Source organism: Hyperolius riggenbachi, chromosome 3 (genome assembly GCF_040937935.1).
Source record: "Hyperolius riggenbachi isolate aHypRig1 chromosome 3, aHypRig1.pri, whole genome shotgun sequence".
In the NCBI taxonomy this organism is placed as follows: Eukaryota; Metazoa; Chordata; class Amphibia; order Anura; family Hyperoliidae; genus Hyperolius; species Hyperolius riggenbachi.
In genome coordinates this window covers 488,579,126-488,605,408 of record NC_090648.1, presented here as the reverse complement: position 1 = coordinate 488,605,408, position 26,283 = coordinate 488,579,126, and the positions used below count along the sequence as shown (strand labels likewise).

The following is a 26,283-nucleotide window of genomic DNA, read 5'->3' as shown; positions in this document are numbered from 1 at the left end:
TTTATGACTGACGATCCCTCTTAAGGCCCTTTTCCACTAGCAATCGCTAGCGTTCTCGCTAAACGCTAGCGATTCAGCAAAAATCGCTCCACGGCACGATCGTGATTAAGTAAAAAAACGAATCGCGGTAGTGGAAATGACCAACCGCGATTCCTATGTTATTTGACAAACCGTAGCGATTTAAAAATCACTAGCTGTTTGCGATTCAGCATCGCAATTGTCGCTAGTGAAAAAGGGCCCTCAAAAGGGTAAAACCTCGGAACCTGAAGTGGTTAAGTAACTTATAAGAGAGCAGCGAGGTCAGTTCGCAAAAGTATTTTGTGTATTTAAATACGACGCCTTAAATCACTAACAATGCTTTATATATCGCTTAGCAACCAGATTAAAATCAGCGGCGTGCATTAGCCCGCAAGACATGCCGACCACGAGATTTTTTTTTCCCCTCAGCTTTCAACAGCCGGATATTTGGCCCTTGTCAGAACAATCTCTCGCACATCAGAGCCACAGAGATACACAGCTGTTCTTCCTGCTATTATAATAAACCCAGGCTTCTGATCAAGAAAAAGGAATCATCAGGCTTTAGATATTATCTGCATTTCCACTCGCTGTTCATCTGCGCTGGCCTGAGCTGTACAAGAACGGGTAAAAAAAATAAAAGACATGACAATTACTGCCTATACAAGCGGTTACATTACACTTGCCATGCATCTTAGCAGGGAAAAAAAAAAAAAAAAAAAAAGGTACTCAAGGATGACCATCAAAAATGTGGCCGCATGGCATGTGTTAAGTTGACCACACATCTCTCCATCTGCCAAAAATAAAGACAATGGGGGTAATTAGGCAGCACGGTGGCGTAGTGGTTAGCGCTCTCACCTTGCAGCGCTGGGTACCCGGTTCAAATCCCAGACACTATCTGCATGAAGTGTGTATGTTCTCCCCATGTCTGCGTGGGTAATGCCAAGTACACGCCATACAATTTTCTGGCAGATTTACTTGCCAGATCGATTTAAAACATGTCCAATCTGAATTTCAATTGATTTTCATACAACTGAACGAAAATTGATCGGAAAAACAGATTTAAAAGAAAAACTATTGGAAAATTGTAAAAGAAAAACAATCGAAAATCAGATCAGGCATGTGGGATGTAATCGATCTGGAAGGTAAGTGTGCCAGAAAATTGTATGGTGTGTACCTAGCATTAGAGACCTGCGTGGGTCTAATTTTTCAGACTCGCACCCGCAGCCCCGCTACCAGCACCCAACCAGCAACCCACTTTCTGGTGAATCTGGTACCCACAACCGACCCACTACCCCAAATAGATCAAAAGCGGGTACCCAACCTGATGCAGGCCTCTAGCGTGAGTTTCCTCTGGGCACTCTGGTTTCCTCCCACATCCCATAAACATACAGAGAAGTTAATTGGCTTCCCAGTAAATTGGCCCTACACTCCAATACATACATAAACATATGACTATAGCAGGGATTAGATTGTGAGCCCCTGAGGGACAGTTAGTGGCAAGACTATATATACTTTGTACAGCGCTGCGGAAGATATCAGCACTATATAAATAATAATAATAATAATAATAATAATAATAATAATAATAATGATGAAAGGAGAGGTAGCAGAAATTGGAGAAGGCCAGACAACTGAGCAGGTGGCTTAAGGGGCCCATACACTGAGACGATTAGCAGCCGATCGATATCAATCGATTGCAAATCTATTGACCGATCAATTTCAATCGATCTGACATGCTGGAAAATCTAGGTCGATCTGTTGAGATGGCTTATTTTGAATTGGACCTAATGGAAATCTGATGGCAAAAAATGCCATCAGATCGATTTTCAATAGATTTCATACTGAACATACTGTTCCTAGTAAAAAATGTTCCTAAACACATCAGATAGATCAGAAATCTACCGTATATGATGATCTATCTGCTGCTAATCTAACGAGTGTATGGCCACCTTTGGAACGGGTTTTGGAACAGAGTAGGATAAAGATGGTCATGTATCTAGGATGATTCCTGACATTTTATGTTTAAATTGGTTGTAAATCGCTCTACAGTGTATGGGCAGGCAACAGATCTCTCTGCGATTGAAAGGAGATCTGCCCATTCATGGCCTGATGTATAGGCAATTTAATTTGCGCTGCGAGGTGGGAGAAGCAGTCACTATAAAAATGACATTCATATCCCAGCATTGCCTGGAGAAAGTCTCTTCCCTGAGAACTTAATTTATCAGAGTAATTAATGTAGCCTCCAGCAGCCCTTGATCAATACATTGATGGCTTTTTGCCAAACAGGTAACGTTCAGCCGGCGCATCACATGCCTGAGCCGTTAGTCACACCGTTATGGGAAAGCGGCGTTTGGTGGGCGATCAGCTGATTTGCATGTCGCCATTTCTCACAAGGAAAGGAACTGAGACAGAATGCTCAGGCTATATTTAGAAGTATCAACAGCTCTGCCCTTAGAAACCACAAAATAAAAAATAAAAAAAAATGTATTTTTAGATAAACATCCAAAGAACATGAAAAAAATATATAAATATGTTCGCTTTCTAAGCAACCATGGAGTTCTGATTTTGGATTAGGATGATACCATTTCTTAGTCCTGCCCCCCACCTACACCAAACTGATGGTATGTCCACCTCTGCATAGGTGCAGAGGTCAGAGTGCGACACCAACTAGGGATGACCTGCAGCCCAGGTCTGTGGAATCGGCACAAAAATCTTCCAACTCCGACTCCTCAGTTTATGAAACCACCGACTCCGACTCCAACTCCGGGTACCCAAAATGGCTCCGACTCCTCAACTCCCACAGCCTTGGTAAGTATTAGACTAAGGAGTCGATTTTGTACAAAATTATCCGACTCAGACTCAGTTTATGAAATCTCAGACTCCAACTCCGGGTACCCAAAACTGCTCCGACTCCTCGACTCCGACTCCACAGCCTTGCTGCAGCCCCAGTGTCGTGTCAGCAGTGCCAACGGGCTTAGGGCTGGACCCCACTAGAGCGATTTTCTAAGCGTTTAGGGAGCGATTCAAACCGCTAGCGATTTCCCTAAACGCTCAGCAAATGTTAACGGATGGGGCAAATTCCACTGGAGCGATTACCAAAATCGCAAACGCAGGACATGCAGCATTTTTGAGCGTTAGCGTTACTGCAAAGTATATAAACACTGGCAAAATCGCTCGTCAAAACCTACACAGAGCGATTTTAATTTACTGCACACTGTAACAAAATTAAAATTAATTGAAAGGACCAATCAGAATTAAAACCGCTAATCGCTACACAACCGCTGGCAAATTGAGTACACTTTGTAAGTGATTTCATGAGCGTTTTTGGTAGCAATTTTAAAAACGGCTTATACAAATCGCCTGCGATTGCGATTAGCGATAGCGTTTTGTATTGGGATCCAGGCCTTAAAGAGCCTCCGTAACAAAAATTGCATCCTGTTTTTTATCATCCTACAAGTTCCAAAAGCTATTCTAATGTGTTCTAGCTTACTGCAGCACTTTCTACAAACAAAGTCTCTGTAATAAATCAACTTATCTCTCTCTTGTCAGACTTGTCAGCCTGTGTCTGGAAGGCTGCCAAGTTCTTCAGTATTGTGGTTCTGCTATGAACTCCCCCTTCCAGGCCCCTCTATGCACACTGCCTCTGTATTATTTAGATTAGAGCAGCTTCTCTCTTCTCTCTTATCTTTTACAAGCTGGATAAATCGCCCTCTGAGCTGGCTGGGCTTTCACATAGTGAGGAATTACAGACAAGGGCAAAGCTGTTTGCAGGAAGAAAAGAGCAGCCTGAAACTTCAGTGCATGAGAACAGGGGGAAAGAAACACACAAATGATCTCTTGAGATTCAAAAGGAATGCTGTATACAGCCTGCTTGTGTATGGATGTATTTTCTATGTGTGGACATGCTGTACATCAACCTACTTCCTGTTTTGGTGGCCATTTTGTTTGTTTATAAACAAACTTTTTAAAACTGTTTTTAACCACTTTTAATGCGGCGGGGAGCGGCGAAATTGTGACAGAGGGTAATAGGAGATGTCCCCTAACGCACTGGTATGTTTACTTTTGTGCGATTTTAACAATACAGATTCTCTTTAAATGGGTACCTAAAGTGAGAGAAATATGGAGGCTGCCATGTTTATTTCCTGTTAAACAATACCAGTTGCCTGGCTGTCCTGCTGATCTCTTTGGCGCATTAGTGTCCGAGTCACACACCTGAAACAAGCATGCAGCTAATCCAGTCAGCCTTCAGTCAGAGAGCCTGATCTGCTGCATGCCTGTTCAGGTTCCATTGCTAAAAAAGTAACTGCCAGGCAACTTAGAAGATTACCTTTTTATTTATTTTAAATACATTACCATCTCACTTCATGGAACCCGAGGTGTGAGACCTATGAAAGCTGCAATACTGCCTTTTAAACAATACCAGTTGCCTGGCAGTCCTGCTGATCTTTCTGGTCAGTTGGGTCTAAATCACACACCTGAAACAAGCATGCAGCTAAACTTGTAAGGAACACCTAATCTGCTGCATGCTTGCTCAGGGTCTATAGCTAAGGCTGGTTTCACACCAGGACGTTGCGTTAGAGGGGGCGTTAAGGTCGCATAACGTGCCCCTAACGCAACGCCTGGTGGTGTTGGAGCAGGACGCTACCAAGAGCCGCGTTACAAGCAGCTCTTGGTGCGCCTGCTCTTGCGGAGTCACTGCGGAGACCACGTGAGCGGAGCTCTCCGCATCACGTGGTCCCGCCGGCCAATCGCCGCACAGAGCGGCCGCTCCAGGAAGTAAACACTGCACGTCACAACGTGCAGTGAATATTAATTAGCCATGTGCCTGGCCGCTCTCCGCTCCTCCCCAACATTACTGAGCATGTGCCAGCAGTCTAACGCGGCTCAGCCGCGTATAAAGTACTGCATGCAGTACGTTGTCTGGTGGCGCAGCGTTACAATGTAATGCAACGTGGGCACTGTGAACGTGGGCACTGTGAAATTTTCTAACGTGCAACTTTAACGTCCCACTGTGAAACCAGCCTTAAAGTTTTAGAGGCAGAGAATCAGCAGGACAGCCAGGCAATGTGTATTATTTAAAAATAAATAAATAAGTCAGCCTCCATATCCCTCTCAACTCGTGTTCCCTTTAAGCCTCTTTCACAGTGCGACGTTAAAGTTGCACGTTAGAAAATTTTATAACGCAGAGCAATACAAATTCTGTGCGACATTCACAGTGCACACGTTGCGATGTGTGTAACGTGTAGCAATATTTAGAAAGTGCTGCAAGCTGTGCGTTTAGCAATACATTTGCTGCGTTGTGTGTTGCACATGATCAGTACGTTTTTTTTTTGTTTGTTTTTTTTAAATGTAACACATGCGCCGTTTTCGTTCCATCAGTATGCGACGAAAACGGCGCACCGAGAGATGACGCAGTGCAAAATAACGTCCAATTTCATAAACTACATGCGCTGCGTTAGGGGCATGTTGTGCGACTTTAACATCGCATCAAATGCAACGTCCCACTGTGAAAGAGGCCTCAAAGCCATTACCTCTGATTTACCCTCTGTCGCCTTGGGAGTATAAAATTAATATTTGAGCCAACATACTCTGTGTCATTTCACAGCCTATGAATGATGAGCAGCAACATGCTTACCCAGAGCCCCCTTCTCCTCTCTACAGGAAGATGGTACCCCTGGTCCCTGCATCTTAATTTTATTTACCACCGAGCACCCGATGTGCATGAAGTCTGAATGAGAGATCAGCAGGGTTTTAAAAGAAAATAAATATGGCAGCCTCCACATCCCTCTCACTCCAGGTGTGCTTGAAACACCATTACGGTTAATCTAGTGTTTGGGGAAATGGGACTATGAGGCTAATACATTTTGGCCATGCAGAGGAATTTTAAATCCAAACATGCAAAAGAAATGATACAAAGCATGAAGTGGCTTGCTCACACAATACAATGCCTGCTATTGCAGAAAGCCGATTACAGGTCGCTGCAGAGGAAGTGGTTACTGACAGCGTGGGGGAATCCCCCATAGAGCCAGCAGGGAATCCCCTATAAAACCCTGTATGTGCAGGAAGAGGGTACCCCTGGGCCCTGCAGCTGGGGGGGGGGGGGGGGGCTCTGGGTAAGCACGCTGCAGCTCGTCATTATGAGAACGTGAAACGACAGAGCTGAGGAAGTAGGTTGAGGCTGCGCAGCCTCTAAATCCTTCCTGCCAGCGGTTGCTAATCAACATGAATCACTATTACAGGGTTACTGGGAGTGGGGAAGTTCTGCCTCCGTCACTGCAGGAGCAGCCAAGTTCCTCCGCACGCTGCCTCAGTCTCTGGAGGCTCCCGATCTTATATAACCTGAGCCTCCCTGCCACACCACTACCAGCAGCGAGCGCTCAGCAGGCCATATCCTGTGCTCAGCACCTGCACAGACACGCTAGGCCGCTGCTGTACTGAAGGTACACAACACAAACACTTCAACATTACCGGATTTAATGTTTGGGTTTTTTTGTGAGTTTTTTTTTTTTAAAGCAGAACTGAACTCTGAACTTCCTCTCTGCTCTAAAATATAAGCAACAGCATAATAACCTTTCAAGAAAACCATTTCTTCGTTACAGCTGATACAAATATTGCAATAAATCTGCAGTGTGTCTACTTCCTGCTTTCATGGAAGCAGACATATTGATAACATCCTGGGTTTACAAATTAGCTGCTCTGCAGTGCCAGCCAGCTGAGGGATCGAATTACAACTTGTGATTAGTCACAGATGAGAGGGAATTAGACAGGATAAACTCTCTAAATCATACATGTCAAACTCCGGCCCGTGGGCCAAATCTGTCCCTCTGAGCCATTAAATTTGGTCCTCAAGTGGTTTCCTCACTTTGCATTATGCTTGGCCCCCTCTAGCCCACCAGGGAAGATATATTGGAGGTGAAGCTCTAGATCAGTGTTTCTCAACATTTTATTGGTATGTACCCCTTTTAAAACCCTGTACTCACCAAGCAGCCCCTAGCATAGTAATCATTATCGCAAGTACCCCTTGACAACTAAATGTTTAATCGTAGTACATTATTATTGGTTCTAAACAATTTCCAAGCATTTACTATTGCTTTTAATTAGCTAAAACACTAATTTGGTTTTGTTTAAATAAGATTTATCAATTTCTAAAACTCTAAATTTGTTATTCTTGATTAAGTATATAAAGCCCGAGTACCCCCTGGAACCATCAGAAGTACCCCCTGGGGTATGCGAACCACACGTTGAGAAACTATGCTCTAGCCTAGATTACCAGGGAAGCCCCATGGTGAAGGGAGGGGGAAAGCACTTAACACCAGGGAACTGTATAGGGGAGTGTGGGGGCCTCTAGACACAAGGGAACTATATAGGCGAGGGAGGACCACTGGGAACCAGGTGATGTATACGGGTTGGAAGAGGGCCATTAGACACCTGGGAACTTTATAAGGGGGGAGGTGGTCAGTAGACATTGAGTTTGGCCCGCGACTAGGTCCTAGTGCACAATTTCAGCCCACTTTGCATTTGAGTTTGACACCCCTGCTCTTAATACATACAGGGTGCATTTCTCCATGTGTTCCTTCTGTCCTGTGCAAGACTATAGCAGAACAGCACTAGTGTATCTGCTATGACAACAAGAGTCAATTCATAAAAGTGGAAGGGGAAGTTTGAGTATGTCCAAGTTCAGAACTGAACAGTGCGGATATCAGAGAGAATTTGTTTACATTATAATTTGCATATTTTACCTGCTAAAATGAATTATAATCCTCTGACAAGACTCCGCCTCCTGTTTGCTGTAGCAGACTGGCACAGACCCTATGAGTGCAGGGCAAGCTTCCCAGCGGCACAGCAAACTTCTCGAGTAAATGACCAATGGGAAAGTTCAATAGAATTGCGCTACATACCCTATAAATGCCATGCAATGTGTAAGCGCTATAGAAATGTAAAGCAATACATAAAATATGTACTCAGAATGCTACAAGCAAGTGTATGTCTGCTGCATATACCAAATATAGTGAAAAAGATGTTCTGGTTTACCAGTAATTAAACTGCTAATAAACGTGACAAGTTCTTTTCCCCCCAACTTTAAGGCGATCAAAAATGACCTTCCCATTTAAGTTTGCAGCTGGCTATTAAAATTTCCACAACTAGCCAGTGAGCCCCCATCTCTGCCTGTGAAGCACGAGGTCATGAATTTGACACCCAGGTCAGAAAATAATAAAATCAAAAGGAGCACAGACACAAATGCTTACTGTGCTGCAGAGGGGATTGGCTGCACAGAGCAGAAGCCTTTGCTACTAATTTACATTTCCTGCACTAATCTATGTGTGGGGGGGGAAGCAATTGACTGCCCCAAATCCCCCCCCCCCCCCCCAAGTTCCCCCTGGTAATACTGCCCTCCCTTGGGGCCCCCGCAGAGTAATATCACAGTGGAGTGCACTCACCTGTCCAGTCGGTGCACCCCCACCAGTGTTCTATCATTTTCCGATGCTCCTACTTAGTGACCTGGCGGTATGTGCCTACTTGTGCAATCCTTATCAGGTCACCGGATATGGGCATTGGGGGAGGACAGGAGAAGACAGGAAGTGGTGCGGCAGCCGGAGAGGTGAGTGCATTCCACTGTGATGGAACTCTGCAGGGGGCACAAAGGAGCGGTATAAGGAGGGGGGGGGGGGGGGGGGGGGAACGGCACTTGGGGGAGTGGTAGGACTATTGATTGTAATAACTTTCATCCTGAAATCTAACGCAGTGTACACACTATGCTTTTTTTGGTCGATTTTCCGAGTGATTTCCAATTCGATTCTGTTATCGTTTCTGATCCATTTCCATGAGAAATCGATCAGAAAAACAAATGAAAATAACATCGGATATGCTGGAAATTATCTATCGAGCCATCTATCTAACACAAAATTGTATGGTGTGTACCTAGCATAAGGAAAACAAAATGTGAAGTGTGTGGCAGTAATTGATAAAGAGCCAACATATATACTGTAGCGCTGTACAAAGTAGGAAACAAACATCGGATACAAAACAATACAGACAATGGTAAGCACAAGATATAAGGATCTACCTTTTGGGCACATCGGGAGAAAGTCTGCCCCTGTATGGCAGCCACATCCCATATACATAGTATAACAGATATCTAGCAGGTTAGGGCAGAGAGTTGGCGTGTAATAACAAGAGCTCTGTTTAGTCTTGGTGGGGAGCCCTGGGAAGTGGAAAACACAAACACAAAGCTGCAGCTTTCAGCACTCAGGATGTTGTGGAATCCGTGTGCCATGATGATGCATCAATGACCAAAGGCCACCTAAGCATTAGGGAGGATCTGACAATGCAGAACGTGAGGGTCGGAGCAGAGGCCAAGCACGGACCTGAAATGTGAGGCTCATTAAAGCTGGCCATACACTAGGCTGATTACCCGCCGATCGACAGCAAATTCGATCACTGGGATCGAATCTGCTGTCACATCGTTCACGCTAAACTTCGATAGATTTCGTCCCAAAATAGATCGGTCCCGTTGACCGCTCCGTGCGGGAAATTACCGTCGATCGCCGGCGGGTAGGGAGCGCATCGCTAGCGGCGTACGATCGGCGCAGGTATACATTACCTGAAGCTGGCTCCCGGCACCTTCTCCGCATCACCTCCCGGCTCCCACCTTCTTCGCATCACGGCAACCGTGTATAACTTCCTGTGGCACTGCAGTGTCAGTGGAAGTACAAAGAGGGCGCTCTATTTGAACCTCCGCTGTCACTGGAGTGACAAAGTTATACGCGGATGCCGTGATGCGGAGAAGATGCCCGGGACCAGGCTTCAGGTAATGTATGCGGGGGGGGGGGGGTTGGGGACAGGAGACAGCGGCAGCTCAGCAGATGGTGAATCGGTTTCAGGCTGAAATCGATTCACAATCTGTTTGCAGTAAAGGCAGCCATACGATCCCTCTCTGATCAGACTCGATCAGAGAGGGATCTATCTGTTGGTCGAATCTGATGGCAAAGCGACCACTATAAGGCCACCTTTAAAGTGGACAGAAAGTCAAAAAGGTCACGTCTGCTTTACATGATCAGATGAAATTAAAAAGAATTAAATAAAAATGCAGATCTTCTCTTGGGTCCCGTGACAAATAGCCCCACACCTGGCCATGAAGTTCCTGGAAGAAGTCGGCACACCATCTGTAGTTCCGGGGTGCTTGACAAAGTGGCACAGGCAATGCCATGTTATATACAAGTAAAGAAGATTGTCAGCACACCTCTCTCTATAGCACACACTTTATAGTGCCAGTCTCCACAAGATAGTACTTTTTGCCAACCACATGCCTTGATAAAGGGGGACCCTGCGCGGCCCCCGAAACAATTGTTGGACTATATTGTGGAGACTGGCACAATAAAATGTGTGCTATAGAGAGGTGTACTGACAATCTTTATCCACACCTGGCCGTGACTAGGGGGGCCGGCAATAGCAGCTGTCAGAGAGGAGACACGCTGCTTGTGTCATCATCGCCCACAATGCAGTCACATGACCTAATAAACCAAGTCATGTGATCCTGAAGCAGGAAGCCACAGGGCTTGAGTAGAGACCTGAGGGGTAGGGACAGTCAATGAAATGTACATAATTCTGCTTGCATGCAAATTTAATGCAGCTTAGCACTAAACGCACTTCCTGTCAATTTTGATAGGCCCAGTTCAAAGCAGAATACAACTTGCATTAAACATTCAAACAAGCTAGGATAATGTGCATCTTATTGTCCATCTCTAATCTCCAGCGATCTCGGAGGATCATTTGTGATCTAATTTATGGCTAACATACTTTACAAATGCCATAGCTGTAGTCTATTATGGGTTAGAACCGGTCAACAAGATACAAATAGCTCAGGCTTGCATGCAAACATCATGCAAACCATATGCAGCTATCTAGCAGCTACTAGCAAACTATCTATTGCTAGTATGGGGAAACAAATAGGGCCGCCACCACATGCCACTCACTTCAGGTTTCCTTTAACCCCCTTGGCGGTAACCCCGAACGTAGTTCGGGGTAAACCGCGCAGGAGGTTTTCTCCGGCTCTGCTGGGCCAATTTGTTTAATTTTTTTTTTGATAGACGCAGCTAGCACCTTGCTAGCTGCGTCAGCACACTGATCGCCGCCGCCCCGCGCTCGATCGCCGCTATCCGTTGCGCGGCACCCCCCCCCCCCCCCCAGACCCTGTGTGCTGCCTGGCCAATCAGTGCCAGGCAGCGCTGAGGGGTGGTTCGGGACTCCCAATGACGTCCCGACTTCGGTGATGTCATCCCGCCCCGTCGCCATGGCGACGGGGGAAGCCCTCCAGGAAAATCCAGTTCTTTGAACGGGATTTCCTGATCAAAGATCGCCGAAGGCGATCGAAGCGGGTGGGGGGATGCCGCTGAGTAGCGGCTATCATGTGGCGAGCCCTGGGCTCGCTACATGATATAAGAAAAAAAAAAAAAAAAAAAAGCTGCTGCGCTCCCTCCTGGCGGAATTTTTTATACCGCCAGGGGGGTTAAAAAAAGAAATAAATATGGCAGCATCCATATCCCTCTCACTTTAAGTGTGCTTTAACATTAGCCTTAGGGCTTATTCACACTACAAGAGCTTTTCTAAAGCACTTGTGATTTTATAAGCTCTTGCTAATGTTATCCTACATGCGAGTGCACACTGGAGGGATGTGATTTTGTAAAAATCCCCCATAGGATTGCATTAGCAAGAGCTTTTAAAATCTCTGGCGTTTAAAAAGCTCTCGTGGTGTGAATCAGCCCTAAGGTCCGTACACACATCCAATTTTTTTATGCCGATGATTGGCCAATTTTACCATTGCCATGTAGTATGAGAGCATAACTACACAGTCTGTTCACAGTATTCAAAATATGTTGGCCTTTATGCTACATGACAGTGGTAAAACTGGCCAGTTATCTGCACATTAAGGCCCTGTTCAGTCTATGTGCGTTCCTAGCCGTATTTCCAGAAAGTGTACGGGCAGACTTTGCGCATAGAAACGGCTACTAATGTTTTCTAATGGCCTCGTTCACATGTATGCGTGTGTGACGCATACGTTTCTCATCCGCATTGCTGCACGCAGTTCTGAGCGTCACGCACAGAAACGGACGCAATGAAAGTCTATGGACGCATATCAAAACCGCGTACTATTGCCTTTTAGCATACGTTTCCCTCTGCGTTTCCCATTGTTTCCTGTGTTACGCACTTCCTTTCAACATGCAAAAACGCCATAGGAAACGCAAGAAAAACGCATATAAACGCATGCGTTTTTCAACTAGCGTTTTCTTTGTTTTCTATGCGTTCTGCAAACGCTGACAGTATGAGCAGGGCCTAAAATTGGATGTGTGTACAGAGGCTTAGTGCAAATTAGAGGCCATACCCAGGGCTGTGGAGTCTGAGCAATTTTGGGCAGCTAAAGTCGGAGTCGGTTTCAATAAACTGAGGAGTCGGATGATGTTTGAAGAAAATCATCCATAGCCTTTATAAAAATTAGACTAAGGAGATTTCATAAACTGAAGAGTCGGACTCTGATTATTTTTGTACCGATTCCACAGCACTGGCCATTTCTCTATAACAGGCGCCGCAGCTCACACATCTGCTGGTAAGAAAAATCGCACCCTGCGCACTTATTTACCAGGGTCAGCAGCACATAATTTTTTTTTTGTTGCACGGAGCTAGCACTTTGCTAGCTGCGTGTATAACGCTATCGCCGCCGCGTTAGAGGCGTCCCCCCCGAGACCCCGTGCGCAGCCTGGCCAATCAGTGCCAGGCAGCGCTGAGGGGTGGATCGGGACTCCCTCTGACGTCAATGACGTCATCAGGGGAAGCCCTAAAGGAAATCCTGTTCAGAACGGGATTTCCTTATGGGCAAGTGCGCCGGCGGCGATCGGAAGGGTGGGAGAGACGCCGCAGAGAGGGGCAATCATGTAGCTAGCGTTAGGCTAGCTACATGATAGAAAACAAACCTGCGGCCGCGGGAATCAGAACGACAGGGAGGTTAAACAATAAAAATCCTGCAATAGATCTGCAGTGTGTCTATTTCCTGCTTTCATGGAAGCAGACATAGGGTTAACATCCTGTTTACAAATCAGCCGCTCGGCCGAGGCAGCCAGCGGACAGATCAAATTACAGTTGTGGTTAGTCACAGATGAGGGGGAATTAGACAGGCTTTCTCAACCAGGGTTCCCCCGAGTACTAGGTAGGGGTTCCCTGGCATTTTTCCCCACTGTGGGGGTTGGGGAAATAGGATAAGGGGTACTGTAAAGAGAAACATTAAAATTGGGGGTCAGAATAATAATGAGCACATTAATAAGGAGACATTATAATGAAGGGCACTGTAATAGGGGGTAGTGACATACACAGCCACACTGGCTTTTGAAGACCATGCCACCTGCAAAATACAGGGGTTCCTTGAGATTCAAAAAGTATTTGCAGGGTTCCTCCAGGGTAAAAAGGTTGAGAAAGGCTGAGCTTAACTGTCTAAATACACACAGGGTGCATTTCTCTATGTTATCCTTCTGTCCTGTGCAAGAGTTCAGGTCCACTTTAAAGTAAACCCGAGGTGAGAGTGATATGGAGGCTGCCATATTTATTTCCTTTTAAACAATACCAGTTGCCTGGCAGCCCTGCTGATCTATTTGGCCGCAGTAGAGTAGTAGTGAATAAGACCAGAAACAAGCAAGCAGCTAATCTTGTTAGTTCTGACAATATTGTCAGAAACACCTGACCTGCTGCATGCTTGTTCAGGGGCTATGGCTAAAAGGATTGGAGGCAGAGAATCAGCAGGACAGCCAGGTAACGGGTATTTCTTAAATGGAAATAAATATGTCAGCCTCCCTATCACTCTCACCTCTGGTTCACTTTAACCTGCTGGGCGGTCTGGACGAGCTCAGCTCGTCCAGTACCGCCGGAGCCTGCCGCTCAGGCCCTGCTGGGCCGATTTGGCTCAAATAAAAAGCAGCACACGCAGCCGGCACTTTGCCAGCCGCGTGTGCTGCCTGATCGCCGCCGCTCTGCGGCGATCCGCCGCGAGCAGCGGCGAAAGAGGGCCCCCCTAGCCGCCTGAGCCCAGCGTAGCCGGAACAAAAAGTTCCGGCCAGCGCTAAGGGCTGGATCGGAGGCGGCTGACGTCAGGACGTCGGCTGACGTCGATGACGTCACTCCGCTCGTCGCTATGGCGACGATGTAAGCAAAACAAGGAAGGCCGCTCATTGCGGCCTTCCTTGTTTATTCTGGGCGCCGGAGGCGATCGGAAGATCGCCTCCGGAGCGCCCTCTAGTGGGCTTTCATGCAGCCAACTTTCAGTTGGCTGCATGAAATAGTTTTTTTTTTATTAAAAAAAAACCCTCCCGCAGCCTGCCTGGCGATCTTAATAGAACGCCAGGCAGGTTAAAAGAACAATATTCTCCTCGGATTAGATCATTTGATCAGACTTGCGCAGTCGTAAGTAAGCGGAAGGTAATTATCGATTATTCCTATAAACAAGTCGATGAGGTCACTTTCTCTTTTCAGATACGATTGTACAATCGAGCATTTCAATCGATACAATTCTGTATTCCAATCAACCATAGAATAATTTCACATCAATTTTATTCACATAGTAGGTGGTTTTCTGTAAAAAGCTGATGGAATGATCGCACCCAAGGAAAATATTGTGCCGTGATATGGAGGCTGACATATTTCCTTTTAAAACAATAACAGTTGCCTGGCTGTCCTGCTGATCCTCTGCCTCTAATACTTTCATCCATAAACCCTGAACAAGCATACAGCAGATCAGGTGTTACTGACATTGTCAGATCTGACAAGACTAGCTGCATGCTTGTTTCTGGTGTTATTCAGTCACTACTGCAGCCGAATAGACCAGCAGGGCTGCCAGGCAACCGGTATTGCTTAAAATGAAATAAATATGGCAGCCTCCATATCTCGCTTACCTCAGGTTCAGTATGTAGAATCTCCTAAACAGCAAACCAAACCTCCCTGGATGCACATGCCATCACATTCTACTGTAAGGTCCACAGATGTTGTACGCTATATCGTTTTTAAAAAGTAGATGTAAAAACCAAAAAACTGTTTGCATGCGCTTTCACACTTTTCTGCGCACCACAAACAATGCATTAGCATCTGTCGAGCAATTAACATTTCCATGCGTTAAATTGAGCATAACAAACAATGCAAAAATGTAAAGGGGAACTGAAGAGAGAGGTATATGGAGGCTGCCATATTTATTTCCTTTTAATCCATACCAGTTGCCTGGCAGCCCCGCTGGTCTATTTCTCTGCAGTAGTATCTGAATAACACCAGGAACAAGCGTGCAGCTAGTCTTGTCAGATCTGACTTTATTGTCAAAAACACCTGATCTGCTGCATGCTTGTTCAGGGGCTATGGCTAATAGTATTAGAGGCAGAGGATCAGCAGGGCTGCCAGGCAACTGGTATTGCTTAAAACGAATAAAATACGGCAGCCTCCATATCTCTCTCTTTGCTTCAGGTATCCCTTTAGTAAGTTACCCATAGAGTTTATGGGCATTGCACGTGCAATTTGCATAGAAACAATGCATAGCACAGCACAGGTGTTAAGGTGGCCATACATCAGGCGACTTGGCAGCCGATCCACCATCTAATTCGATTATAATTGAATTGGGTGAAAAGACACTAATTACTTACGGTAACGTCTTTTCCAGTAGTCCGAAGGACAGCACCCCTGAGACCTGTCTCCCTCCCCACAATTGATGGACAGGAACTAGATTAGCATAAAAGATTTGCATCAATTAGGCAGACATATAAGCAGGGTGAAACCAGACCTCGTCAGTAATAAAAAAGACAACACCATTATGTAATGCTTCCAAAAAATATGTTTTAATAGAATAAAGGGTGGGTCGCAAGGGTGCTGTCCTTCGGACTACTGGAAAAGACGTTACCGTAAGTAATTAGTGTCTTTCCAGGAACGTCCTTGGACAGCACCCCTGAGACGATAGACAAGACCATATAATTTAGGGAGGGACAACTGCTTGTAACACTTTTCTACCAAATGTCAAGTCTGAGCTTGCTAAGACATCTAGTCTATAGTGTTTTACGAATGTATTTTGACTAGACCAGGTAGCCGCTCTACAGATCTGCTCAATCGTGGCTCCTGCCTTCTCTGCCCAAGATGCTGATACTGCTCTTGTAGAATGTGCCTTCACAGATGAGGATAGGATCTTCCCCTGGCGAGAATAGGCTAAAGTAATAGTTTGTCTTATCCATCTGGCGATCGAGCTCTTTGAAGCCTGTTTTCCTCTGAATTTTCCTCCAAATAAAACAAACAGAGCATCTGACTTTCTCCATAAACTGGATCTTTCAATGTATGTTAATACAGTTCTTCTCACATCGAGGCAATGAAGTCTCTGTTCCTTGCTGTTTGAAGGATTATTACAAAATGAGGGCAGAAATATTTCTTGAGATCTATGAAATCTTGAGACTACCTTAGGCAGAAAAGAGGTGTCGAGACGCAGAGTTATTCTGTCTCCTGAAATTACACAATACGGTTCCTTCACTGAAAGGGCCTGAAGTTCACAAATTCTCCTGGCGGAAGTGATTGCTATTAGGAAGGCTGTTTTAAGGGTTAATATCTTGTCCGAGACCTCCTCCAGAGGTTCGAAGGGGGCTTCACACAAGGCCTGAAGTACTGTGTTGAGGTCCCAAGATGGCATCTTACATTGAACAAACGGTCTAAGACGTTTTAGAGCTCTGAAAAAACGGACAAAGTATTCTTCCTCTGCTAGTCTCCTTTCCAGAAACACACTAAGGGCGGATGTGTGAACCTTCAAAGTGCTTGTGCTGAGCCCCATTTCATAACCATCTTGCAGGAACTCGAGAACCGAAAGGGAAGAACTCACTTCTCTTGAATTCTGAAAACACCATTCATTGTACACATTCCAGACCTTTCCATAGATTTGCCTTGTGAATTTTTTCCTACTTTGCAATAAAGTCTCTGAAAGCTTGTTTGAAAAACCTCTGTTCTTTAATAACCTCCATTCAGGCTCCATGCGGAAAGATGAAGCATCTGCAGATTGGGATGAAATGCTGGACCCTGAAGAAGAAGAAGGTCTGGCCGCATCTGAAGACGAATTGGATCTGCTGTAGCTAAGCTCCTTAGAAGAGTAAACCAGGGTCTCTTTGGCCAGTATGGTACTATTACTATTGCTTTTGCTTGATCCTGGCATATCCTGCTGAGAACCCGAGGTATTAGACATAGAGGAGGGAAAACATACATTAATCCTGGACTCCATTTTATTGAGAATGCGTCTACCGCCAAGGGCTTGTCCTGTGGACACAGGGAGCAGAACATCGGGCACTTCTTGTTGTTCCTTCGTGCAAAGAGATCCAGGACTGGATGACCCCATTGCTCTGTGATCTCCTGAAATACCTCCTCGTTTAGAGACCATTCGTCCTGGTGAAGAGGGGATCGACTCAGGAAGTCTGCCAGCTGATTTAATGTTCCCTTCAGATGTAGAGCTTTCAGGGACTTCAAGTTCATCTCGGACCATCTCAAAATCTGATCTGCTTGTAAGTAAAGGGATCGGCTCCTTGTTCCCCCTTGCCTGTTTAGATATGCCACAACTGTGTTGTTGTCTGTTCGAATCGTGACATGAGTCTGTCTTATCTGGTCCTGGAAGTGTTGCAAAGCCTCCCATACTGCCTGAAGTTCTCTGTTGTTTGATGATCGTAAGTGTTCCGACCAAGTTCCCTGAGCTGGGGATGTGCCTAGATGGGCTCCCCATCCCCAGGCGCTCGCGTCTGTCGTTATAACAGTCTCTGAGGGAAAGTTCCACAGATTTCCTTTCGAGAGATGAGGAGGCCTCAACCACCAATCCAGCGATCTCTTGACTCTCTGAGGAATGATGACAGACTTGTCTAAAGATTCCTTCTTCCGATTCCAACTCCTTAAAATCCAATGTTGAAGAGTCCTGGCGTGCAGCTGTCCCCACTGAACCGCGGGAAGTGAAGAGGTTAGTAATCCCAGCAGTGCCATAGCTTTCCTTAGTGTGACTGATTTCATTTCCTGGAAAGAAAGAACACATCTTAGAATGGCAGATATTTTTCTCTCGGGCAGAATCACCAGGTTAGCAAGAGAAGATATAGTGAAACCCAAATATTCCATAGATTGACAGGGAGTAAGAGAGGACTTTTCCCAATTAATCAACCATCCCAAGGATTGAAGAAAGTCTAAGCAGACATTCACTTGAGCATGCACAGACTCAAAGGATGGACCCCAGATCAAAAGATCATCTAGATAGGCGATAATGTGAATAGATTGTAGTCTAAGAACCGCCAAGATCTCACATAGTACTTTAGTAAATAGCCATGGTGCAGAGGATAGACCAAAGGGGAGGGCAAGAAACTGATAGTGTCTTACCTCTCCTTGTAGCATCAGGGCAAACCGCAGATACCTCTGAGATTCCAGATGAATTGGTATGTGCAGGTATGCATCCTTGAGGTCTAGAGAAGACATGTAACATTGATGCTGAAGCAGATTTATTACGCTGCGAACATTGTCCATTCTGAACTTCCGATATCTTATTGACATGTTTAATCTCTTTAAGTTCAGGATGAATCTGTATTGACCCTGGGGTTTTTTTACAAGGAACACTGGTGAGTAAAAACCCTGATACTGCTGGCACTTTGGGACTAATCTGATTACTTTCTTTTCTAACAGTGAGGACACCTCTGTCTTTAAAGCTAGATCTTTGATTGAATCCTTTGGAGATGGTGTTAGGAAGAACTGACTTGGAGGGTGGTCTGAGAACTCGATCTTGTACCCTTCCAGAATTATGTTTAGTAGCCACTTGTTTTGAGAAATGGATTCCCATTTTTCGTAGAAGAGCGCAATTCTGCCCCCCACTGGAAGCCTGGCGTCATTGTCTAGGGGGCTGTGAGGTTGGATTAGAGGAGAAATTGGAGGAAAAATTGGGCTTAGAACGCTGTGTTTTATTTGGGACCCAACGTCTCTTATTGGGGGGCCTGCTGTCAGTCTCTTTCTTTTGGTCTCGAAAGGACCCCTTTCTTTGAAAATTCCTCCTCTTAAATGGAAAGTTCTTTTTCCTATCAGCTGATCTCTCTAGGATATCATCTAATTTGGATCCGAACAGGAACTCACCCTCACAAGGGATCCCACATAATTTTGATTTAGAAGACGTGTCACCTTGCCAGGTCTTTACCCAAATGCCTCTCCTTGATGTATTCACCAGGGCTGAAGTTCGAGCTGTTAGTCGTACTGTGTCGTCTGCTGCATCTGAAAGATAATTAGCTCCATGCAACAAATTATCAAAATCTTTAAGTATCTCTTCCCTGGGTACTCCTGAAGCAATGCGGGATTGTGTATTCAATAACCAGACCTTCAGAGACCTAGCTGCTGCTGTGGATGCTACTGCTGGTTTTAAAGTTAGAGTAGACGACTCCCATGCTCTCCTTAAAACGTTGTCCATTTTCTTGTCTATGGGATCCCTGAGGTTACCAAAATCTTCAAACTGAAGGTCTGACCTCCTAGACAGTTTGGATAATGAGGGATCAAGTTTTGGGGCTGTACCCCAGAACTTCTGATCTTCTGGATTAAATGGATACTTCTTAGATAGGGATTTTGGCCAGAAGGCTCTTCTCTCAGGATTATCCCACTCTCGTTTAACAATATTCTTTAGGGCACCGTGAACAGGTATATAAACAGTCTCAGGGTCAGATAGACCTACATACATCTGATCTAATGGGGTAAGAGTCTTTTCGTCAGGTTTTATCCCCATAGTATCATGCATTGCTTTCAGCAAAATTTTCATAGAGTCTGGGGGAAAAGCAAACCTATGCAATTTATCCTCTGTATGTTCATCTTCAGAACCGATCTCCTCTAACGAGGAGATGGCTACCTCACCCTCAGATAAATCTGACTCAGCCGAGTCCTCTCCTCTCCTTCTTTTATGAGTAGGGACTGATTCTGCAGGTTCTTGTTCAAGCGTAGAAGGAACTACCCGAACAGGGGCTGCCTCAGAGGCAGTAGAGGCTGAGGGCTGGGATGCAGGATTAACATCTGATGGAATATTAGATGGAATGTTAGCTTCCTTGATCACTTGGATCGCAGTTGCCATTTCAGACTTCATCCAACCCATAAGGTCTTTGAAGATTACAGGGGATTCCTTCTTAACAATTTTATCAGTACAATTACGGCAAAGAGGCCTTGAGGATGATGATGATATTCTCTCTGAACATATAGCACACTTCTTATAATCCGATTTCTGTGTAGACTTTCCCTTGTCACTCTTTTCTCCCTTATCAGGTAAATCGGGCTTGTCTTTAACTGATTTAGGCACAGTGGGCTACAAGAGAACAGATGGGAAAGTATAATCAGAATATGCCCCTTTAAGCGTATTACAGCAAACAACTGTTAGGATTCATATCAATGTCCTACCAGAGAGGCATCGGAACCAGGCTCCACAGATCTAGTAGACCCAAGTCCTGCGGCAGCGTCCATGATCGAAGTAATAATGCAGAGACCATGTGCTTAGTTTAAATAGGCCGCCCAAGAAATACCGCCCCTCTACCTGTGGTGTCTCTAAAAGATTTCCCACAGAAACAGTGTCAGATGACACATAGTCCCCCTCGCTCATACCTCTTCCGCCGCCCGGAACCATCCGTCTCCGCATCCCTCGATCCGTAGCAGCCACGCCGACTCAGAGGGTGGGGACCGCAAATGCAGCTGCCGCATCAGCAGCCGCATGACTCCGGGCGGCGAATCAGGAAGTACTTCCGGGGTCGAGGTGGCGTCAGTCTGCCCGCGTGATCACATGATCCGCAATCCGGAAGTGGGCTATGAACGCGTCCGGCATGTAGTCCTTCTGATACGGAGAAGCCAGTAGGTGCAGCACGGAACCTGGGCCAGTACACTAACCGGCCTACAACCAGGAAACCCCGCTACACAGCTCCTGTCCCACGGACATGGTTGGCTCCAGCTTCTCATCCAGCTCCTGGTGGTGGACAGAAAACAACTGACGAGGTCTGGTTTCACCCTGCTTATATGTCTGCCTAATTGATGCAAATCTTTTATGCTAATCTAGTTCCTGTCCATCAATTGTGGGGAGGGAGACAGGTCTCAGGGGTGCTGTCCAAGGACGTTCCTGGAAATCTGTGCTGCTAAGTACATGCCCGACTGGCAAGGCGACCAATTTCAGGCGGAAATTGGTTGCATGGTCAATCGCGCATGCTGCAAGAGGTCGGGCCGAATTTGGTTGGTGGGTATGCGGCGGCCAATTTTGGTACGAACAATGAGACAACGAAACCCGCGCCGCTGCAATGTATAAAATGTGCCCTCCGGGCGAGGGGAAATTATACGTTGGGGGGCAGCGGCGGGCTCAGCCATTCCCTGAAGATTTCATGCTGAAATCGGACGGAAATCGGCCTGTAGTATATGGGCAGCTTCGACAAGAGATAAATTTATCTCTAATCAGATACGATTAGTAATATATTTGTCTCTGTCAAATTTGCCTATAATTGTCAGGTCTATGGGCACCTTAAATGTCAACATGCAAGTTTATGGATTCTCACAGGTCAACACAGATCACACAACATGAGCAGTGCGTCACAACTGATAGCGCCACAGCCTGTGTACAAGTCCTAAACACACCTACACAACGACAGCAAGATTTACAGCACCGCTGTACACTGCGTAGTAATCAATCCAGCGATAGCCTCTGTATGGCACAGGTCAATAACACTGCATGCCCTTCTCTTATCAGTACTGCTCGCCGCAGCACACAAAGCATAAGCATGCAACTCTCACCGCACTGTCTGCAGCACACAGCAATAATACTGTCCACCATCACACACAATCTGCAATGCTGCACACATTCACAACTCTTCCATCAACCTATAGAATGCTGGGTTAATGAGCATCTTTCCAAATGGACATATAACAGGATGGCAAAATAACAGTACAGATGGCCGAGAGGGAAACAGGCTTCTAATTAGATGGGAAATAAGAGCTATGCTGCTGGGATGTAAAACGGGTATTATAAATAGACGGACCCGATTCACCAACGTTCTCAGGAAATGACTGCAGAGAAGGAGGCATAAGCAGGCTCAGCCTGGATTAAAGGGAACTTGAAGCAAGAGGTATATGGAGGCTGCCATATTTATTTCCTGTTAAACAATACCAGTTGCCTGGCAGCCCTGCTGATCTATTTGGCTGCAGTAGTGTCTGAATCACACCAGAAACAAGCATGCAGCTAGTCTTGTCAGATCTGACAATAATGTCAGAAACACCTGATCTGCTGCTTGCTTGTACAGGGTCGATAACTACAAGTATTAGACCCCATTTCCACTATCGCGAATCCGCATGCGTCTTGCGTATGCGGATTCGCATAGACAATATAAGTGAATGGGCCTGTTTCCACGTATGCGTCTGCGGGAGCGTTTTATTGTGCAGAGAAAATCTGCACGGAACACCCTGCAGAATTCGCCTGCGTGTGGAATGCAGGCGAATCGCACACAATGTATTTAATAGGGAAATCGCATGCGTTTTCCCCATGCGTTTTTTGCCACGAATTCACATAGGTACCAATGTAAATTCACACAGGCAGTGACATGGTTAAAATCACATATACCCTCACCTATGCAAATTCGCGGCAAAAAACGCATGCGGAATCGCATCCGCATGCGATTTCATCAGCGGTGGAATCCAGGCGATTCCGCACCGCAATAGTGGAAACGAGCCCTTAGAGGCAGAGAATAAGCAGGATTGCCAGGCATCTGATCCAGACATACATAATAGCCTCCATCACTTAATTCAGTTCTCTTTGGGACCCCAGCAGGGAACTCCCATGTGATGTCACTAGTGGATGTTCTAGATCAGTGATGGATAACCTTGACACTCCAGCTGTGGTGGAACTACGAGTCCCATGAGGCATTGCAATACTCTGATAGCTCTAAGCATAAATCAGGGAGGAAGAGGCATGATGGGATTTGTAGATTTGTCACAGCTGGAGTGCCAAGGTTAGCCATCACTGATCTAGCCCATAGAATCTAGGGGAATTCAGGACTATATGGGGAGGAGCTCCAGTCTCATTTCAAGTAGGTAAAAGTCTCTCTCCAGTTGAGTACACACACAAACACACACTACCTTTTCAACCTTTCAGCAAATCCTTGGGTTGGTCTGATGTGACCCTGGTCACCCTTCATACATGCAGGCCACATCTGCAGGATCATCTACATACTCCAGTCCTAACAACATCACAAAATAAAACCCAATGGGTGCTCCACATGCAGGGTTGCAACTGAAGGCACCAGTGCATGCTGAAGCTAGCATGAATGGAGCAGGACAGAACAATCAGTAAATATTAACCAAGCCAGAACTGTACAGCTGTAATACACACTGGATAAGCAAGACAAGAAGGTACAACGAAAACATACAATTGTGGACCACATCTGGACTAATACACAATTACCATATTGGGGGCATAGACTGCATGGAATGGCGTGGGGTTAAAAGGGGGGGCAGGCTACTTTAAGGGACCCAGCAGGAAACCACATAGCGAACAGATTTTCAATCACAGTTCCTTCTTACAGCACAAAGCATTGTGATTGGCTGAATAATGTGGGCGTAGTTTTCTACAATCTATTGGAAGCCTAGCAGTTGGAGAGGGTGCCATCCACCCAATCACAATTGCTGAATTTCCCTACTAGGTTCCCTGCTGAGTCCCCTAAAGTAGACTAGCGCCAAAGGGGGTAGGGAGCATGCAGACGAGGGAATGGATGCAGGATAAGGGAATGGGGGCGGGAAGGACAGAAGATGGAAGAAGTGGGGGGAATTGGTCAGGGAGGAGTAGCAACAGAGGGGATATACAGATAAGACGGGCTAAGGACAGGTGAGTGGCATGTACAATGCACATATGCTGGAATGGTGATGGTAAACACAGACAACAAATGATTGAACAGTGGTAAGGTAGAAGGGTACTGGGGGGGGGGGGGGGTATAAGAAGTGGCATAGACAGGATGTGGAATTAGACGAGAGGTACACATATGGTGGGATGGCTTGGTGAAGGGGGTGCATAAGCAGATGTTGGAATGGGAAACAGGTGAAGTAGAGGGACGCACATAGTAAGACGGTAACAGGGTATAAACATATACTAGAATTGGCATAGAGCTGAAAAAACGGGTGAAGTAGTGGGACACACAATGGACATGGGAGGTACACATATAGCGGGATGGGCATAGAACTGGGCAAAGGGGGAATGGGGGTTACACACATATAGTGGGATAGGGATAACAGGCGGGGAAGGGTGGATCCAAGGGTAGTGGAGGAAATCCCTACATTGGGAACATGGGGTACATATATAGCGAAGTGATACAGTGTGGGGGTTCAGGGGGATGGAGGACAGGCAAACATTGGTGTGTGTGGGGGGGGTACTTGGGTAATAAGGAGGACACACATCCATGGTGGTGGGGTATATGGGAGAATGGTGAGGAAAGGGGAGCACATTGGCATGCTGTAAATGACAGACATTTGGGAGGGGGGTATACATATAGTGGGGGTAAAAAATGTAAAAGCAGGGGATGGATCACAGGGAGGGGACACACAGGTCAGGACAAGCATTACACACAGTATATGGGAAAGGGGTGTATACATATAGTGGGGGTCACATATGGGGGTACAGGGGGATGGATGGCAGGGAGGGGACACACTATATGAAGAAGGCTGGGGAAGGAGGTGCATACATATAGTGGGGGTCACATATGGGGGTACAGGGGGATGGATGGCAGGGAGGGGGCACAAAGGTCAGGACAAGCATTACACACAGTATATGGGAAAGGGGTGTATACATATAGTGGGGGTCACATATGGGGTACAGGGGGATGGATGGCAGGGAGGGGGCACACACACTATATGGAGAAGGCTGCGGTGTATATAGTGGGGGGGGTCACAGGGGGATGGATGGCAGGGAGGGGGCACACACTATATGGAGAAGGCTGGGGAAGGAGGGATACACATATAGTGGCATGGCATGGTGAGGGTAGGGTAGGCAGGTCAGGACAGGTACCCCCCTCTCTCGCACACAGCATACATGAGGCAGAGGGGAGGGGCACAGATGGAGGGGAGGACAGGCTATATACATGGTGACGGGAGACACAGGGCAGGCGTACCCCCCTCTCACACATGATATATGGGGGTCTCCCCCAGCAGTCACACAGCTCACCTCTCCCGGCTCCTCTCTTCTCCTTGTCAGGCGGGAGCTTCTCCTGTCTGACCCGGCCACACCCAGATACCACGACTCCCCCGCTCCCATTGGCCGCCGCTGACACCCTCCCCGCACGTCAAGCAGTGGGCGTGACCCTGCGTTCCAAGCCTCGTTCTGCCGTCAGTCATGTGACGGGAGGGCCAGAGGCGGGGAGCGCAAGACACGTGACCCGCTGCCAGTGACGCAGGTGGAGGAGGGGGCAGGGCGATACGTGGGCGGGCTGGTGTAGGTGGTAGTGATGGGGGGGGGGATTGGTGGAGTGTAGCTGGAGATTATTGCACAGCTTCCACAGCATAGTTTTATGCTGCCAAGTGCATGCCCCACCGAGAAAGCGACCAATTTCAGGACAGAAATTGGCTGCACAGTCGATCGCGCATGCTGGAAAATTTCGGGCCGAAGTTGGTTGGTCAGGTGCGCGGCCGAATTGCGATCGAGCGACGAGACGACGAAACCCCCGCCGCTGCCGCAGCAATGTATAGGTGTATGTAGTGTAGTGCATATATTACCTGTCCGGTGGCAGCCTCCACGCGGTTTCCGTCCATGTCGCCGGGTTCCGCATACCGGCGGCGCTATGTCTGAGATCACAAAGGCGCATAGCGTCTGACGTCAGACGCTATCATAGTCCCCAACCGTCCTGTTTTCGTCGGGATTCTGCCGATTTTGGGGGGCTATCCCGGTATGAGCCCCCCAGGCAGTTGGAGAGTAGCGCAGTGGAGGGAGAGCGGTGGGCAGCGGCGGAGAAGGGGGCCATCTCCCCCCCTTCCCTCACCTTAGGGTGCTCTCCCTCCCTCGCTCTCTCCTCCGATACAAGTTTGGCAGCGGGCGGGACTTACCTTCCGTGTCGCTCCAAGCGCCGGAAGTTCTGGTGCCGCAGCCGCTACTCTGGTCTGGATCAGACCGGAGTAGCGGCAAATCATCCCACGGCGGCGAAGAGACCAGACGGAGACACGGAAGGTAAGTTCCGTCCCTCTGCCAGCCACCGCACTTAGTTCCGGAGGGGACAGCGAGGGAGG

General features: G+C 46.8%; 1 protein-coding gene across 1 annotated transcript in view; it reads right to left on the bottom strand.

The window, feature by feature from the left end:
* PACSIN2 (protein kinase C and casein kinase substrate in neurons 2) overlaps window positions 1–25,331 on the bottom strand; it is a 182,356-nt gene extending 157,025 nt beyond the window's left edge. Inside the window, exon 1 of the mRNA XM_068278169.1 lies at window positions 25,229–25,331. The gene's annotated coding sequence lies outside the window, so the exon portion shown is untranslated. The remainder of the gene's footprint in view (window positions 1–25,228) is intronic.
* Between the last annotated feature and the right edge of the window lie 952 nt (window positions 25,332–26,283).